Raw genomic sequence first — 15489 nt, 5'->3', positions numbered from 1 at the left:
AAACAAAATGGAACATGAAGACATTGGTTTAAAATGTGTTTAATCATTTCTGAAACGTGTTTGCAAAGCATGCTCAATGTGTGTTATCTTAAAAAGCACCGTTTATGGGTATAATCTGAACACTTTTGCGGAACTGAAAGATGCAATACTCCGACATGTGCGTAACATTCCTCTTGATATGCTAAGACTATTGTTGAGAATGCCGCAATGCAAATGAAGTTGCTTTCAGAAAATGGCGGACACCGCATTGAACATGCTTTGTAATACGATTTTAGAAATGTTTAAACACATTTTAAACCGATGTCTTCCGTCATGTCCTATTTTGCTTAACAATATTACATGCAACGCCATTTCTCTCCGGTAGTGAGTTCTTGAACTTTTTTCTTTTTTAGAGAGGAAAAAAAAATTCCTATCAACTTCTTTAAACCATTACCAAGTTTGATAACATTTGGTCTAGTAGTTTTCATGAACATTTCAAAGTGGAACTTTAATTATAACCACCCCGTATATTTAACTTTTTAATTATACATTTAATCAATTCATAGCGTCGTTCATTAGTTGTGAAAACCAAAACTTTTAAATTTATCAAAATAATATAAAGGAGAATTTGGTGTTGTATGAGTAATGTTCAAATTTGTTTAGTTATCCGAAAAATGTATTTCCAAAACGCCGTTTTTAGCAGAAATACATAAATTTTTGTGCCTTTTTATATGGAAACGTGTTATCAGAGAAATGCTACACATTTTTCAATGTGTAGTATGGAAACCATGCCCTGGGGGACAACTTCAACTTTGCACCGTGCTGCATGGAAACCGTGCTATCAGAGTAGTGCTGAAATATTTGTGCCTTGTTATCGGAGAATGCTGAAGAGTTTTGGTTGTCCTATTTGGGAACCAAGACGTTGTTATTGGAACATTATTCCAAGTTTTGAACAGTATTATATGAAGCCATTTTATCAGAATGTTATGTTCTGTCTTAAATGTACTGTTTTTGCATTTAATGTAAATGAAATGTAATGGTGTAGAAAAATTAGAACCTTATTCGATTCGGATAATTGGATATCCAGATAATTAGATAATTGACAAAAAAATTTTAGAATAATTATTACAAAAACAATATTTGTATTTTGTAGGTTATAGAACATACTATTTAGACTTATTAGTCATCAATTATTTATTTATCTTCATTTGTTTTTACTTAAAAATTTTTATTGCTCTCAAATTGACCCAGATATCTTTAGTTCGGATTATTGAAGTTCTGCTGTATTTGGCATAACATGGATGCATAATGTGCCGTATAAGTTACATCATTCGGTACGAAAAAACAATTTATTTGAACTTCTGAACCCGATAATCCTCCCCTCTTTCACATTAATTATACTCAATTAGTACGTTGTCTTCATTTGTTTTTATTTAAAATGTTTTTGCTCTCAAAACGAGCGAGATAGCTGGAGTTCGGATTATTAAAGTTCTGCTGCATTTGACACAACATGGTTGCATAATGTGCCACAGAAGTGCCATCTTTCGGTATTACGATACAAGCAATATCCTGACCTAGCCAGAGGCCATGCAGGAAACTTGATGGGGCAGCCTTAGAGTAACCCCACCTAGCACGAAGGAACAAACTATTCTTTATGATATAAAGGACCCTCTAGAGAAAATGCATATTGGTCCAGAAAAAAAAACACATTTTACATTAGATATTGAATTGTGAAACATTAAAAATACATTAAATGTACGTTAACTTTTACACTAGAAGCGAATTAAAGACAAGTGCTTTGACAAAATGTCCTTAATAGAAGATTTAATAACTAGAATTTTAAAGATTTCTTCGAATTCAAGCGACATCCGATTTCTTGGCCATCTGCGTCTGTGTTCTTGCCATAGTGCACAAGCTTTGATCACGTGATTTACAAAGCCTTCTTCGGTGCCACACTGACAAATTGAACTTTTGTCAAAAAACGGCTTTGACGTACAGAAAATACACCATGTAAATAACATTGGTTAAGATAAAAATCATCCTCAATTCGGTTAACAGAAACGTTTTTAAAATTTTGATGGGCTGTTCTCCCCTTGATGGAATTATTCCATTTCTCCTGCCAATCCTTAATTATTAATTTTTGTAGTCTCATTTCTGTATGATCATCTTTCGACATGGAAAAATAATTTACTGGAGCTTCTGAACATGATGACCAACCTTCGCCTCTTTACCTCGACATAAAATTCAGTCGATCCTAACTGGAACCGTGCAATTATGCGAATAATAATAGTAACCGTTACAAAGTGAAGCATGGGGGGGATGTCCAGGGATACGACATGTTCCCTCTGCATCCTCCGAGGGCGTAGGGAGTCGCACCCCACTTAATTAGGTCACACAGAAGGGGGAGTTCATGGGAGAGGATAATTAATACGAGTCAATTCGAGTGATGCCAGCAAAATTTCATTGCTATTCCGATCGATAAGGAGTTGAGCTGTTGAGTTTCGATCAAAATTCTTTATTTAAATTTTAATTTTTTTATATTACTAGGTAGATCAAATATAAAAGATCTTTCTGAAGTATTACTTAGTCAAAAAGGGGACCACAATTACTACTTTCTCGTATACTTAGTATAGAGAAAGTATAGTACTCGTCAAAAAAATTCGAACTCGATATTTTAACGAATATCCAAGTTTCAGACCTTCCCGAGTTAGAAAAACGCATTTTTAGAAAATGTCCGTCAGTCTGAATGCAGCAAAGATAACTCAGAAAAGCTTTGAACTAGACGGTTGAAATTAGTACACGGTATTTACACCAATGTGCAGATTTCTATCAAATTTTGAGTAAAATGAGATACTCAAAATCTCTTCATACTATTTAGAGAAAGTCCGTCTGTCCGAATATAAGTTAACACGATAATTATAAAGCAAAGAAAAGAGAGAGATATAGTTCTATGTCTACACTATAGATTTAATATATATAGTGTAAACAACAATCAAATTTTGAGCCAAATCCAACTAAGATTGACTGTCTGTCGATCTGTACTTTCAAATATATGTAAACACGATACCTAAAAAATGCAGTAACTTAAAAATAGATCAAATTTTGTATGGGACTTTGCGACTACAAGCGCAGTTTTGTGTTATTTTTTTATTTCAATCGGTTGAGAAAAGCTGCCTAAAACACAGATTCAATTTTTGGATAATATTAACGCATGCCAGTAGATTAATCGCCAAATAACTCGCCAAGGATGACACGATAAATTCAGTAAAAACGCTTAATTTACGCCAAAAGTTAACATTGGCGTACAATAGTTACGAAAAATATTATCTAAGGCGTTCTCCAGTATGACAAGTTTATTAGAGAGTATGTGAGAAAAATTTTACCACTCTCGCTGGTTATTTACTGTCATTTGAAGACAAATATTAAGAACCATTTCCTTAATTTTCATGGGAAATATCGAAATTTTAATGAAATAAAAAGTTAAAAAAAATGGAGCCAATACCATTTTAAGCTATTAAGCAAGCTTAAAATATTGGTTTGATTTGTTTAACTTTGGTTGCATACAAGCCACAAAAGTTAATGCTCTACTTAAAGTGAAACTATTTCAATTAATTTTTTTAACATAAATCAAAAAAATTGAAAGCTCTCGTAGTAGTTAACTTTAGAAGCAGAAGACACCATAAGAGAAGTCTTAAGGGACCAAATTGGCCCCTTAAAATATTCCAAAGATGTGACGAAAATTTTGTTTCCGATGTTTCGATGTTTTCGATGCAACTACGATAACCTTCAAAACACTTAAAAGTCGAGAATTAACTTATTTCGAACTTTCATTAATTCTCAACCCCTTTTTATATCCAAATTCAAAATAAAACACACTTTAAAATCATTTCTTTGAAGAATTCGCGTCAAAAATTTTTGGAATAAATATTCACTTGATAAAAGTTGAAAACACGACTTCATTCATTTTGTAAGATTTTCCCAAATTCTCGTGAGAATGGCGCCATTTTTTTGCTGTTATCATTACTTGTTTACTATTACGTTTTATTTGTAAAAAGGACTTCTGTGTTTTCTTTAAGTGTTCATATTTTAATCCAGTTGGCTTAATTAATATTTCACTTCGGATCATTCTTTGGGGAATAAAATTAATTCGTCCCAAATTATGTTGACGAGACATTTTGAACGAATTTTGGAGGAATTGAGTTTCGCTGAAAAGTTCTGCATTTGGTAGAATCAATTTGTCTCTCTTCAGTTTGTAGTATTCTTTTAACAAATTTAAATAAATGCTATTTGTATAAAATATCTGATGAATTTTAAAAAATTTTTCTTTCTCAAATGATAGCAATTTCACTTTGTGTTGACATTTATTCTAGGGACACACCCCCGGGTCTTTCAACTGTAAAGCCTTATACAGCGCTTGGGGGAGGTCTACAGCGAAATCACCGTGAAGAAACTTAACCAGGGGTGGGACTAAACTAGTCCCGAATCGCAAGACTCCAGGGGGGGGGGAGGAACTATATCGAAACAATCACAACCCCGTAGTCATCATACCCTAGTTTATGTTGACAGTTGGGAAAGTTATTCAAAATAATCACGAAGTTTATTATTTCATTCTAGGTATTGATTCGTCTTAAAAATGATTTATTCCTTTCAAACTATCCTAAATTATTCTAACACCCATATAGTTAAAAAAATTGGTAAACTCAAACAACCAGAGCCTCAGCTTCAGTCACTGATCCAATTTTGCCAATTTTTAATGACTGAAAAGCTCGTGAATTTTAAACATATTTTCAATGGCCGCCAGCCCTGCCAGGAATCTCCAATTTTGAGAGAAATCTCAAAGACAATAGTTCACTGTAGATTTTCTATGGGAGAAAATATCGACAGAGCTCTTAAGCCAATAGAGAGTCATGCTGTTTAAAAATTGAAATTTTTTTTATATCTATAAAGCAATTCAATAGTTGTTTCGGTTCTGAGTGGTTAATGGACTACTTTTAAACTTTTAGATTTCTTCCAGAATTCTGCTATTAGTAACAGTTTTTATTATATATTCTTGTTCTTCAACAATAAAAAATATTGTTTCAAATATCGTATACATTTTTTAAAACAAGTAAAAATATATCTAAAAGTATTAAGAAAAGAAACAAAAACGTCAAAAAAAGTTGGATAATTCAAGTCTCACGGTAAGCTAGCATTGAAGCAGCATCTATAAATTATCTTATTTTAAAAGAGCCTGCATCGCTCTAATTATGGATTAAATTTTAAAATTATTAAAAGAAATATAAAAATTACACAAAAATGAAACATCATTAATAATTAACTTATTTTGTGTGAGTTTTTCTTTCTCATAAACAATCATAGCTCCAAATTAAACCCTTTGATCTCAATTTCGAAATGGAGTAGATGTTCGAAATACGAAAAAAAAAAAGTAGAAAAATATTTTTCATCACGGTTTTATAATTTCAAGTGAAAGATTTTCAAACTATTCTTTAATTTAAATTCACCTGACACTTGTCTAGTTTATAGTGAGTACAGAATTAGGTAAAAAAAAATGATGCTTAGTATCAATACAAGAAAAGATAAATAAAACACTAATAAAATAACAAATGACTTTATAAATGAAAGGGCACAAAAATCTTTTTTTCTCTTTGCGATTATTTTTTTTTATATTACCAGTACTTTTCATGGAGATTATACATTATAAATTTGTTAAACGATGCAAATAACTTCGAAAAAAAAATTGTAAAGAAATATAATAAGAAAAAAAAATATTTTTGAAAAATTCAGCTTTAATATTCATCTACGACAGTAGTATGATTTTCATTATTATTTAGTGTCCTCTATCTATCTGCAGTTTTAAGCGTATCATTTAATTAGTAGTTTTAATAAATATTATTTCCTAAAAAAGTTTAAAGCAAAAAAAGCTCTTAAATAATTTAACTGCTATTTTAGGAACATTTTTCTGGCAGTTTCCGCAATTAAAGCTGCTTGCTTTTATATCTTAGGATCTAAAATGTAGCATCAAATCAATATATTACAAAATCAGGAAGTTAGACTTCCAAAAATATCAATTTTATAAGTCCTAATATTTTGTAAACGTCTTACTATTATTAGAAACTAAGGCCTAAGTGAAGATTAGTGTGCACCAGCTGTTTGTTGCCAATATTGCAACCCATCGGATCCCTCTTATAGCAACCGTACTGCTGTTTTGTTTACTACTTTTTGCAATGGTTGAGTTGTACATAAACTAACATTATGAAAAATGTTAAATTAAAAATATTAAAAAAATATCGATTAAAGATTTTAATTTTGTTCTTTATCATAATTAAAATTTATTAAAGAAAGTTAAGCTTATAATTAAAAGTTATTTTCTCCTTTCTTTTTTTTAATGTGAATACGAACAGAAAATATTTATTCTTCTGTAATTTTTAATTGTCAGTATGGGCTTTAAAAAAATCGTCTGCATTCTCACTTTAAAAGACAGCTGCAATGGAATTCTTCGCAGTTCTCGTAATTCTTTTGGTGTTCTAACGGTTGGTTCCCTTCATAATTTGTTATGTCGGGAGTATTTCGAACCTATAGAATGGATGAAGGGTGAGTTAAAATAGCATATATATTTTACGAGTTGATGAAGTTAGGAAAGGATGCTTGTTTGAAATTTTGTATTGAGAATGGTTTGATATCGAACCGGCAGAAGGGATGAAGGGTGAGTAGAATATATTTTTTTACGAGTTGATGAAGTTGGGAAAAGTATGTTTGTTTAAAATTTTGTATGGAGAATGTTCCGATTGCTTATTTCTCCGTTTTTTCTTTTCTTTTGGTTATGTACTGTTTCTGTTACCAACACAGTCTTTATGTTCAACGTGCTAGCGAAGCTACTAGGTTCCCGCTCCCGCTGCTAGCGAAGCCATAGGATGTTTTTTTAAGTTAAAAAAATCATGCCTTCGGCATCTGTAGAAAGCACCGGGCAGTATGAAAAGAAAAAAAAACAATACTTATCAGTAAAAAGTCCTAATTAGATGGCGGGAAATGGTAACCGTAACTGTTCCACGGAAGTATTTGTTTATTTTGTCCGCCATCTTTATTGGCGATTTGGCATTGTTGGCGCAGCTGGGTGCACACTAAAATTCACTTTTACCGAAACTAATTTCATGCTTTTTAATTACCATACACATAATTACATTTAATCCTACTAATAAAAATAAATTTGTTCGGTAATTACAAATAAAAATTTATTTTGACAGCCTTTTTGGTCAGATTTTAAATCAAAAAGTGTATATAGAAGGATATTTTTTGCATAAATTAACAGATATTCGGTATCGGTCATAATTTCAAATTGACAATACGAAATTGTTATTTAATATTAGTCAATTATAAATTCAATAAAGTTATAATTTCTAAAAAGTAATAAAATGTTTCACTGAAGAAAATTTTGAATAAAATATACCAAATTAATCAAATTTTGTAAAACAAGGCACATATTTCTTTCTATTTGTAGTTACCTAATATCCATAATGAATTATAATATATTATATATTTGATTAAAAGTTGAAAAATAAGTATTCCAAAATATTAAGATTCTGACCAAAAATTATTATTTAATGTAAAAATTCTCTTAGTCAAGCAATAATTATTTCTGTACTGGTAATTTGAATACAACGATTTAATAAATCTTATTCTTACTCTACGAATAAAAAGAATATAATTGTTTTGTCTTATTGCAAAGGAAAAACGTTTCTTTTATTTATTTTATAAATTTAGTAAAGCACTTCTATGGACCAAAATAGCATTTTCGATAATCTTTCTCATATTAAATAAGGTTTTAAATTTAGTTGAGTTATACATGAATATCAGCAAAACTACGCCTATACGATTCAAATAAAAACATTTGAAATTATTTTACTTTTTTTCATTTATAACTTAAGTTTTAAAAATTAACATGACATGTTACTTGAATCGGGAACAGTTTAATATTAAAAATATTGCTTGTGGAGTAATTGGCTTCGAAGTTATCGAATTCAATTTACATGGCGCAATTCCTCAAATTTCTAGTTAATTAAACGTTTAACTTTTGCACTTTTAAACGCTGGAAGTGATGTTTTTCCTGTCTTAACTATGTGAAAAGATTGACTGAATTCAATCCAGTTGCTTAGGAGTATATATGGTTTTGGGATTTCTAGGCCCCAAATTCAAATTTATCGAAAAATGTAAGAAAAATTTCTCTTACCTTGTCATTCCGGGATCTTCTAAATGAAATAGAATCGAGGTATTCCAAGGTGAATTAAATCACATTAAATCGTTAATCCAAGTGTTCTAATTTTTATCATATTTTTTTTATTTGCAGGACGAGGACACAGGCACAGATAATTATATACAAAATATTTACATATATTTCATTCTACGCGCACGAATTCTTTAGACAGCACAAAACCATCTTTGGCTCCATCATACACTTCATCCATACAAACTTAAATCTAAACTTACATCTCAATTTTCTTCTGTTACTCTATGGGATCATGGGAAATTTTTTCCTGACATCACCAGCGCCCATGCGCTAAAGGGTTACATGAAATTAGGGTTCCGCCTGGAATCCCAACAATATGGAATATATATGTCAATTATTTATTTATTAAATTTCTCGTTTCTACCGATACTGTTTTCCCATGCTAATTCTCACAATTTTTCCTGAAAATTCCAGAAGTTAACACCAAAGGAAAATATACATTCAGAAATCCCCTTAATGTACAATTCTATAAAAAGTATTTTTAAATTCAAAAAGTAATTAAAGAGAAAATTAATCAATATTCAAATTTTTTTGATTAAATGATTTATTTCTAATTGCAATTACAATTTGTTTAAATGTACCATACTCTTATTTATTAATTACTTAATCATGCATCGCTACTTAAGTTACAGATCAATAATGTATTTCTAACAAGATGTTTCTTGTATAAAAAATTAATGTTTAATTCAAAAAAATATTACAACACACAATATTTAAACTTCGTACACTCAAAATTAAAATTTTGTAATAAAAATTGAATATAAATTTGGGGTAACAGATTGACTAGTCTTGTTGGTATTCGTCTTTAGATAAAGCCATTTTTAAAAAACAACTTTATTATGAATACATTTCTAGAAAGATGTAAATTCATATTCTAAACCGCTAAAAGAACGAGGCAGTTCAGCATGGATATTGTAAACGAAGAAAACCGAAGAACCTGTTTCTTATTAATACAATACAATCAGAATATCAGTTTTGAAACTCATAGTTTTCCATTTAGTTAACGTTGTAAGATATCTTTACAAAAAACACATGCAGATCTTTAAAGTCTTTCAATAAATAATTTTACCTTCTCATTCGCTCTTCTTTGGCGCCATGGCGCCAAAATGGTGATGGGCTTGCATAAAAACTCTCATCTCGTACTTGAAACTAAAGAAAAGAATTGTAGCCACCGATAAGAGATATTACATTTTTTCTTTTGCTCCCATTTATAAATGGGTTTTATATATAAATACTTAAGAATTGTAAAGTAAAAACAATAATGAAATTACAGAAAAAAATAATTCCGTGAGGTTTTACAGCGATTTAAATTCCAGTCATAAATTCAAAACATTACACTAGGGAAACCATCGGGGAATTGAACCCAGGTTGCAATAGTATAATCCAAAACTCATAACTACCAGACCACATAGAAGTTGAAGCATAGTTCAGGTGAGGATTAAAAAGCAAGATATTTATATTTTGGTTCGGACAACTTGAAGATATATGCAGAATTTCCTAACAATGTGCACCAATATGGAAAAGATAAGCAAATATGAGTAACTCAGTACTTATGAAAGATATGTAAACTATATTATGCCCATGTCACTTATAATTTGAACCTGAAGAGACTCGAAAAAAACGAATCAATCTAAAGAATGTAGTACCTTCAAATTCTCGGAAAATATTGAATCCATCAGAGTAGCTCGCATACATCGGAAAAGATTGAATACTTCAGACAAAATGAGAGTCGAAAAATCAACCGGAAGTTTCTAAATCAAGGAAAGGAAGTTTTTGCTTAATTAAATCATCTCGTTCGGAGCATCAACGTCATATATTCATTTGTTTTTATGCGAGGAAAAAGAAGTTTTAGACTCGGATGAATTTAGAGATGCAACTAGGACTTTAGATCTGAGCCTAACCGGAGGTGGTAATCTATTTTTCTTTTAAAGGATTTCAATTGTTGCCACCAGAAACAAACCTGTTCTTTTCCCAAGGAATTGAAAGTTTAATTTATACAAAGCGTATTTTATTGACGCGGTATAAATTCCAGCAATAAAATAATAAAAACAAAATTCTGTGAGGATCCACCGAGATTTGAACTCGGATCGCCGGATTCAAAGTCCAGAGTGCTAACCATTACACCATGGAACCCCTTTCCCATGACGGGAATCGAACCCGGGCCGCCTGGGTGAAAGCCAGGAATCCTAACCACTAGACCACATGGGAGCTGCAACATATTCTTTTAGGGATATCTATGAAATCACTAGTTTATATTTTGGATCTTAAATGTTGCGGATCCGAGTAGAACCTAAGATCCTTGCGAAAAAAAATAATAGAAGCAGGTTCCACCGAGGTTTGAACTCGGATCGCTGGATTCAGAGTCCAGAGTGCTAACCGTTACACCATGGAACCCCCTTTCCCATGCCGGGAATCGAACCCGGGCCGCCTGGGTGAAAGCCAGGAATCCTAACCACTAGACCACATGGGAGACAAGCGTTTTCCGTAACAGGAAAAACAAATTCTAACGTCTAAACCTCGAACTTTAAAGTCGGTAAACTACGCACTATTATGAAATAAAGTTAAAAACGCAGCCTTACGATCCGAGAACGGACAGACGCTATTTCAGATTCGAAATTACTGGCTCTTTTATTCAGGAATTCGCCTGGGTGAAAGCCAGGAATCCTAACCACTAGACCACATGGGAGCTGCAAAATATACTTTTCGGGATATCTATGAAATCACTAGTTTATATTTTGGATCTTAAATGTTGCGGATCCGAGTAGAACCTAAGATCCTTGCGAACAAAAAAATAATAGAAGCAGGTTCCACCGAGATTTGAACTCGGATCGCTGGATTCAGAGTCCAGAGTACTAACCGTTACACCATGGAACCCCCTTTCCCATGCCGGGAATCGAACCCGGACAGCCTGGGTGAAAGCCAGGAATGATAACCACTAGACCACATGGGAGCTGCAACATTTTCTTTTCGGGATATCTATGAAATCACTAGTTTATATTTTGGATCTTAAATGTTGTGGATCCGAGTAGAACCTAAGATCCTTGCGAACAAAAAAAATAATAGAGCAGGTTCCACCGAGATTTGAACTCGGATCGCTGGATTCAGAGTCCAGAGTGCTAACCGTTACACCATGGAACCCCCTTTCCCATGCCAGGAATCGAACCCGGGCCACCTGGGTGAAAGCCAGGAATCCTAACCACTAGACCACATGGCAGCTGCAACATATTCTTTTAGGGATATCTATGAAATCACTAGTTTATATTTTGGATCTTAAATGTTGCGGATCCGAGTAGAACCTAAGATCCTTGCGAACAAAAAAATAATAGAAGCAGGTTCCACCGAGATTTGAACTCGGATCGCTGGATTCAGAGTCCAGAGTGCTAACCGTTACACCATGGAACCCCCTTTCCGATACCGGGAATCGAACCCGGGCCGCCTGGGTGAAAGCCAGGAATCCTAACCACTAGACCACATGGGAGACAAGCGTTATCCGTAACAGGAAGAACAAATTCTAACGTCTAAACCTCGAACTTTAAATTCGGTAAACTACGCACTATTATGACATAAAGTTAAAAACGCAGCCTTGCGATCCGAGAACGCACAGACGCTATTTCAGATTCGAAATTACTGGCCGTTTTATTCAGGAATCGTATTTCCCATGCCGGGAATCGAACCCGGCCCGCCTGGGTGAGAGCCAGCTATCCTAACCACTAGACCACATGGGAGTCGAAAAGTCACCCGGAAGTATCTGAATCACGGTAAGGAAGTTTTTGCTAAACTTAACTCATCTCGTTCAGAGCATCAATGTCATATATTCATTTGTTTTTATGCGAGGAAAAAGTAGTTTTAGACTCGGATGAATTTAGAGATGCAACTAGGACTTTAGATCTGAGCCTAACCGGAGGTGGTAATCTATTTTTCTTTTAAAGGATTTCAATTGTTGCCACCAGAAACAAACCTGTTCTTTTTCCCAAGGAATTGAAAGTTTAATTTATACAAAGCGTATTTTATTGACGCGGCATAAATTGCAGCAATAAAATAATAAAAAAAAATTTTCTGTGATGTTCCACCGAGATTTGATCTCGGATCGCTGGATTCAAAGTCCAGAGTGCTAACCATTACACCATGGAACCCCTTTCCCATGCCGGGAATCGAACCAGATCAGCCTGGGTGAAAGCCAGGAATCCTAACCACTAGACCCCATGGGAGCTGCAACATATTCTTTTCTTGATATCTATGAAATCACTAGTTTATATTTTGGATCTTAAATGTTGCGGATCCGAGTAGAACCTAAGATCCTTGCGAACAAAAAAATATTAGAAGCAGGTTCCACCGAGATTTGAACTCGGATCGCTGGATTCAGAGTGCTAAACGTTACACCATGGAACCCCCTTTCAAATGCCGGGAATCGAACCCTGGCCGCCTGGGTGAAAGCCAGGAATCTTAACCACTAGACCACATGGGAGACAAGCGTTATCCGTAACAGGAAAAACAAATTCTAACGTCTAAACCTCGAACTTTAAATTCGGTAAACTACGCACTATTATGAAATAAAGTTAAAAACGCAGCCTTGCGATCCGAGAACGCACAGACGCTATTTCAGATTCGAAATTACTGGCCGTTTTATTTAGGAAATCGCCTGGGTGAAAGCCAGGAATCCTAACCACTAGATCACATGGGAGCTGCAACATCTACATTTCGGGATATCTATGAAATTACTAGTTTATATTTTGGATCTTAAATGTTGCGGATCCGAGTAGAACCTAAGATCCTTGCGAACAAAAAAATAATAGAAGCAGGTTCCACCGAGATTTGAACTCGGATCGCTGGATTCAGAGTGCTAACCGTTACACCATGGAATCCCCTTTCCCATGCCGGGAATCGAACCCGGGCCACCTGGGTGAAAGCCAGGAATCCTAACCACTAGACCACATGGGAGACAAGCGTTTTCCGTAACAGGAAGAACAAATTCTAACGTCTAAACCTCGAACTTTAACTTCGGTAAACTACACACTATTATGAAATAAAGTTAAAAACGCAGCCTTGCGATCCGAGAACGGACAGACGCTATTTCAGATTAGAAATTACTGGCCATTTTATTCAGGAATCGTATTTCCCATGCCGGGAATCGAACCCGGGCCGCCTGGGTGAAAGCCAGGAATCCTAACCACTAGACCGCATGGGAGCTGCAACATATTCTTTTCGGGATATCTATGAAATCACTAGTTTATATTTTGGATCTTAAATGTTGCGGATCCGAGTAGAACCTAAAACCCTTGCGAACAAAAAAATAGAAGAAGCAGGTTCCACCGAGATTTGAACTCGGATCGCTGGATTCAGAGTCCAGAGTACTAACCGTTACACCATGGAACCCCCTTTCCCATGCCGGGAATCGAACCCGGACCGCCTGGGTGAAAGCCAGGAATCCTAACCACTAGACCACATGGCAGCTGCAACATATTCTTTTAGGGATATCTATGAAATCACTAGTTTATATTTTGGATCTTAAATGTTGCGGATCCGAGTAGAACCTAAGATCCTTGCGAACAAAAAAATAATAGAAGCAGGTTCCACCTAGATTTGAACTCGGATCGCTGGATTCAGAGTCCAGAGTGCTAACCGTTACACCATGGAACCCCCTTTCCCATGCCGGGAATCGAAACCGGGCCGCCTGGGTGAAAGCCAGGATTCCTAACCACTAGACCACATGGGAGACAAGCGTTATCCGTAACAGGAAGAAGAAATTCTAACGTCTAAACCTCGAACTTAAAATTCGGTAAACTACGCACTATTATGAAATAAAGTTAAAAACGCAGCCTTGCGATCCCAGAACGGACAGACGCTATTTCGGATTCGAATTTACTGGCCGTTTTATTCAGGAATCGTATTTCCCATGCCGGGAATCGAACCCGGGCCGCCTGGGTGAGAGCCAGGTATCCTAACCACTAGACCACATGGGAGTCGAAAAGTCACCCGGAAGTATCTGAATCACGGAAAGGAAGTTTTTGCTAAACTTAACTCATCTCGTTCAGAGCATCAATGTCATATATTCATTTGTTTTTATGCGAGGAAAAAGTAGTTTTAGACTCGGATGAATTTAGAGATGCAACTAGGACTTTAGATCTGAGCCTAACCGGAGGTGGTAATCTATTTTTCTTTTAAAGGATTTCAATTGTTGCCACCAGAAACAAACCTGTTCTTTTTCCCAAGGAATTGAAAGTTTAATTTATACAAAGCGTATTTTATTGACGCGGTATAAATTGCAGCAATAAAATAATAATAAAAAATTTTCTGTGAGGTTCCACCGAGATTTGACCTCGGATCGCTGGATTCAAAGTCCAGAGTGCTAACCATTACACCATGGAACCCCTTTCCCATGCCGGGAATCGAACCCTGGCAGCCTGGGTGAAATCCAGGAATCCTAACCACTAGACCCCATGGGAGCTGCAACATATTCTTTTCTTGATATCTATGAAATCACTAGTTTATATTTTGGATCTTAAATGTTGCGGATCCGAGTAGAACCTAAGATCCTTGCGAACAAAAAAATATTAGAAGCAGGTTCCACCGAGATTTGAACTCGGATCGCTGGATTCAGAGTTCTAAACGTTACACCATGGAACCCCCTTTCAAATGCCGGGAATCGAACCCGGGCCGCCTGGGTGAAAGCCAGGAATCCTAACCACTAGACCACATGGGAGACAAGCGTTTTCCGTAACAGGAAGAACAAATTCTAACGTCTAAACCTCGAACTTTAAATTCGGTAAACTACGCACTATTATGAAATAAAGTTAAAAACGCAGCCTTGCGATCCCAGAACGGACAGACGCTATTTCAGATTCGAAATTACTGACCGTTTTATTCAGAAATCGTATTTCCCATGCCGGGAATCGAACCCGGGCCGCCTGGGTGAGAGCCAGGTATCCTAACCACTAGACCACATGGGAGTCGAAAAGTCACCCGGAAGTATCTGAATCACGGAAAGGAAATTTTGCTAAACATAACTCATCTCGTTCAGAGCATCAATGTCATATATTCATTTGTTTTTATGCGAGGAAAAAGTAGTTTTAGACTCGGATGAATTTAGAGATGCAACTAGGACTTTAGATCTGAGCCAAACCGGAGGTGGTAATCTATTTTTCTTTTAAAGGATTTCAATTGTTGCCACCAGAAACAAACCTGTTCTTTTTCCCAAGGAATTGAAAGTTCAATTTATACAAAGCGTATTT

The 15489-nt window shown here is 34.9% G+C and overlaps 22 non-coding genes across 22 annotated transcripts; all 22 read right to left on the bottom strand.

The window, feature by feature from the left end:
* Nucleotides 1-10321: 10321 nt before the first annotated feature.
* Trnaq-uug (transfer RNA glutamine (anticodon UUG)) lies at nucleotides 10322-10393 on the bottom strand. Its single transcript has one exon. It is a non-coding gene; the product is annotated as a tRNA-Gln (tRNA).
* Nucleotides 10394-10396: 3 nt separating this feature from the next.
* Trnae-uuc (transfer RNA glutamic acid (anticodon UUC)) lies at nucleotides 10397-10468 on the bottom strand. The gene has a single exon. It is a non-coding gene; the product is annotated as a tRNA-Glu (tRNA).
* Nucleotides 10469-10582: 114 nt separating this feature from the next.
* Trnaq-cug (transfer RNA glutamine (anticodon CUG)) lies at nucleotides 10583-10654 on the bottom strand. Its single transcript has one exon. It is a non-coding gene; the product is annotated as a tRNA-Gln (tRNA).
* A 4-nt stretch (nucleotides 10655-10658) lies between these two features.
* On the bottom strand, nucleotides 10659-10730 carry Trnae-uuc (transfer RNA glutamic acid (anticodon UUC)). The gene has a single exon. It is a non-coding gene; the product is annotated as a tRNA-Glu (tRNA).
* A 332-nt stretch (nucleotides 10731-11062) lies between these two features.
* Nucleotides 11063-11134, bottom strand: Trnaq-cug (transfer RNA glutamine (anticodon CUG)). Its single transcript has one exon. It is a non-coding gene; the product is annotated as a tRNA-Gln (tRNA).
* Nucleotides 11135-11138: 4 nt separating this feature from the next.
* Nucleotides 11139-11210, bottom strand: Trnae-uuc (transfer RNA glutamic acid (anticodon UUC)). Its single transcript has one exon. It is a non-coding gene; the product is annotated as a tRNA-Glu (tRNA).
* A 116-nt stretch (nucleotides 11211-11326) lies between these two features.
* Trnaq-cug (transfer RNA glutamine (anticodon CUG)) lies at nucleotides 11327-11398 on the bottom strand. The gene has a single exon. It is a non-coding gene; the product is annotated as a tRNA-Gln (tRNA).
* A 4-nt stretch (nucleotides 11399-11402) lies between these two features.
* Nucleotides 11403-11474, bottom strand: Trnae-uuc (transfer RNA glutamic acid (anticodon UUC)). The gene has a single exon. It is a non-coding gene; the product is annotated as a tRNA-Glu (tRNA).
* Nucleotides 11475-11590: 116 nt separating this feature from the next.
* Nucleotides 11591-11662, bottom strand: Trnaq-cug (transfer RNA glutamine (anticodon CUG)). The gene has a single exon. It is a non-coding gene; the product is annotated as a tRNA-Gln (tRNA).
* A 4-nt stretch (nucleotides 11663-11666) lies between these two features.
* On the bottom strand, nucleotides 11667-11738 carry Trnae-uuc (transfer RNA glutamic acid (anticodon UUC)). The gene has a single exon. It is a non-coding gene; the product is annotated as a tRNA-Glu (tRNA).
* A 175-nt stretch (nucleotides 11739-11913) lies between these two features.
* Nucleotides 11914-11985, bottom strand: Trnae-cuc (transfer RNA glutamic acid (anticodon CUC)). The gene has a single exon. It is a non-coding gene; the product is annotated as a tRNA-Glu (tRNA).
* A 334-nt stretch (nucleotides 11986-12319) lies between these two features.
* Trnaq-uug (transfer RNA glutamine (anticodon UUG)) lies at nucleotides 12320-12393 on the bottom strand. The gene has a single exon. It is a non-coding gene; the product is annotated as a tRNA-Gln (tRNA).
* A 733-nt stretch (nucleotides 12394-13126) lies between these two features.
* Trnae-uuc (transfer RNA glutamic acid (anticodon UUC)) lies at nucleotides 13127-13198 on the bottom strand. Its single transcript has one exon. It is a non-coding gene; the product is annotated as a tRNA-Glu (tRNA).
* Nucleotides 13199-13373: 175 nt separating this feature from the next.
* Nucleotides 13374-13445, bottom strand: Trnae-uuc (transfer RNA glutamic acid (anticodon UUC)). The gene has a single exon. It is a non-coding gene; the product is annotated as a tRNA-Glu (tRNA).
* A 116-nt stretch (nucleotides 13446-13561) lies between these two features.
* Trnaq-cug (transfer RNA glutamine (anticodon CUG)) lies at nucleotides 13562-13633 on the bottom strand. The gene has a single exon. It is a non-coding gene; the product is annotated as a tRNA-Gln (tRNA).
* Nucleotides 13634-13637: 4 nt separating this feature from the next.
* Trnae-uuc (transfer RNA glutamic acid (anticodon UUC)) lies at nucleotides 13638-13709 on the bottom strand. Its single transcript has one exon. It is a non-coding gene; the product is annotated as a tRNA-Glu (tRNA).
* A 116-nt stretch (nucleotides 13710-13825) lies between these two features.
* Nucleotides 13826-13897, bottom strand: Trnaq-cug (transfer RNA glutamine (anticodon CUG)). Its single transcript has one exon. It is a non-coding gene; the product is annotated as a tRNA-Gln (tRNA).
* Nucleotides 13898-13901: 4 nt separating this feature from the next.
* Trnae-uuc (transfer RNA glutamic acid (anticodon UUC)) lies at nucleotides 13902-13973 on the bottom strand. The gene has a single exon. It is a non-coding gene; the product is annotated as a tRNA-Glu (tRNA).
* Nucleotides 13974-14148: 175 nt separating this feature from the next.
* Trnae-cuc (transfer RNA glutamic acid (anticodon CUC)) lies at nucleotides 14149-14220 on the bottom strand. Its single transcript has one exon. It is a non-coding gene; the product is annotated as a tRNA-Glu (tRNA).
* Nucleotides 14221-14556: 336 nt separating this feature from the next.
* Trnaq-uug (transfer RNA glutamine (anticodon UUG)) lies at nucleotides 14557-14628 on the bottom strand. The gene has a single exon. It is a non-coding gene; the product is annotated as a tRNA-Gln (tRNA).
* A 260-nt stretch (nucleotides 14629-14888) lies between these two features.
* Trnae-uuc (transfer RNA glutamic acid (anticodon UUC)) lies at nucleotides 14889-14960 on the bottom strand. Its single transcript has one exon. It is a non-coding gene; the product is annotated as a tRNA-Glu (tRNA).
* A 175-nt stretch (nucleotides 14961-15135) lies between these two features.
* Nucleotides 15136-15207, bottom strand: Trnae-cuc (transfer RNA glutamic acid (anticodon CUC)). Its single transcript has one exon. It is a non-coding gene; the product is annotated as a tRNA-Glu (tRNA).
* Nucleotides 15208-15489: the final 282 nt, after the last annotated feature.

The sequence above is a fragment of the Argiope bruennichi genome, chromosome 7 (genome assembly GCF_947563725.1).
Source record: "Argiope bruennichi chromosome 7, qqArgBrue1.1, whole genome shotgun sequence".
NCBI lineage: Eukaryota > Metazoa > Arthropoda > Arachnida > Araneae > Araneidae > Argiope > Argiope bruennichi.
Note: the sequence above shows the minus strand (reverse complement) of the source record. Positions and strands in the feature narration are given on the sequence as shown.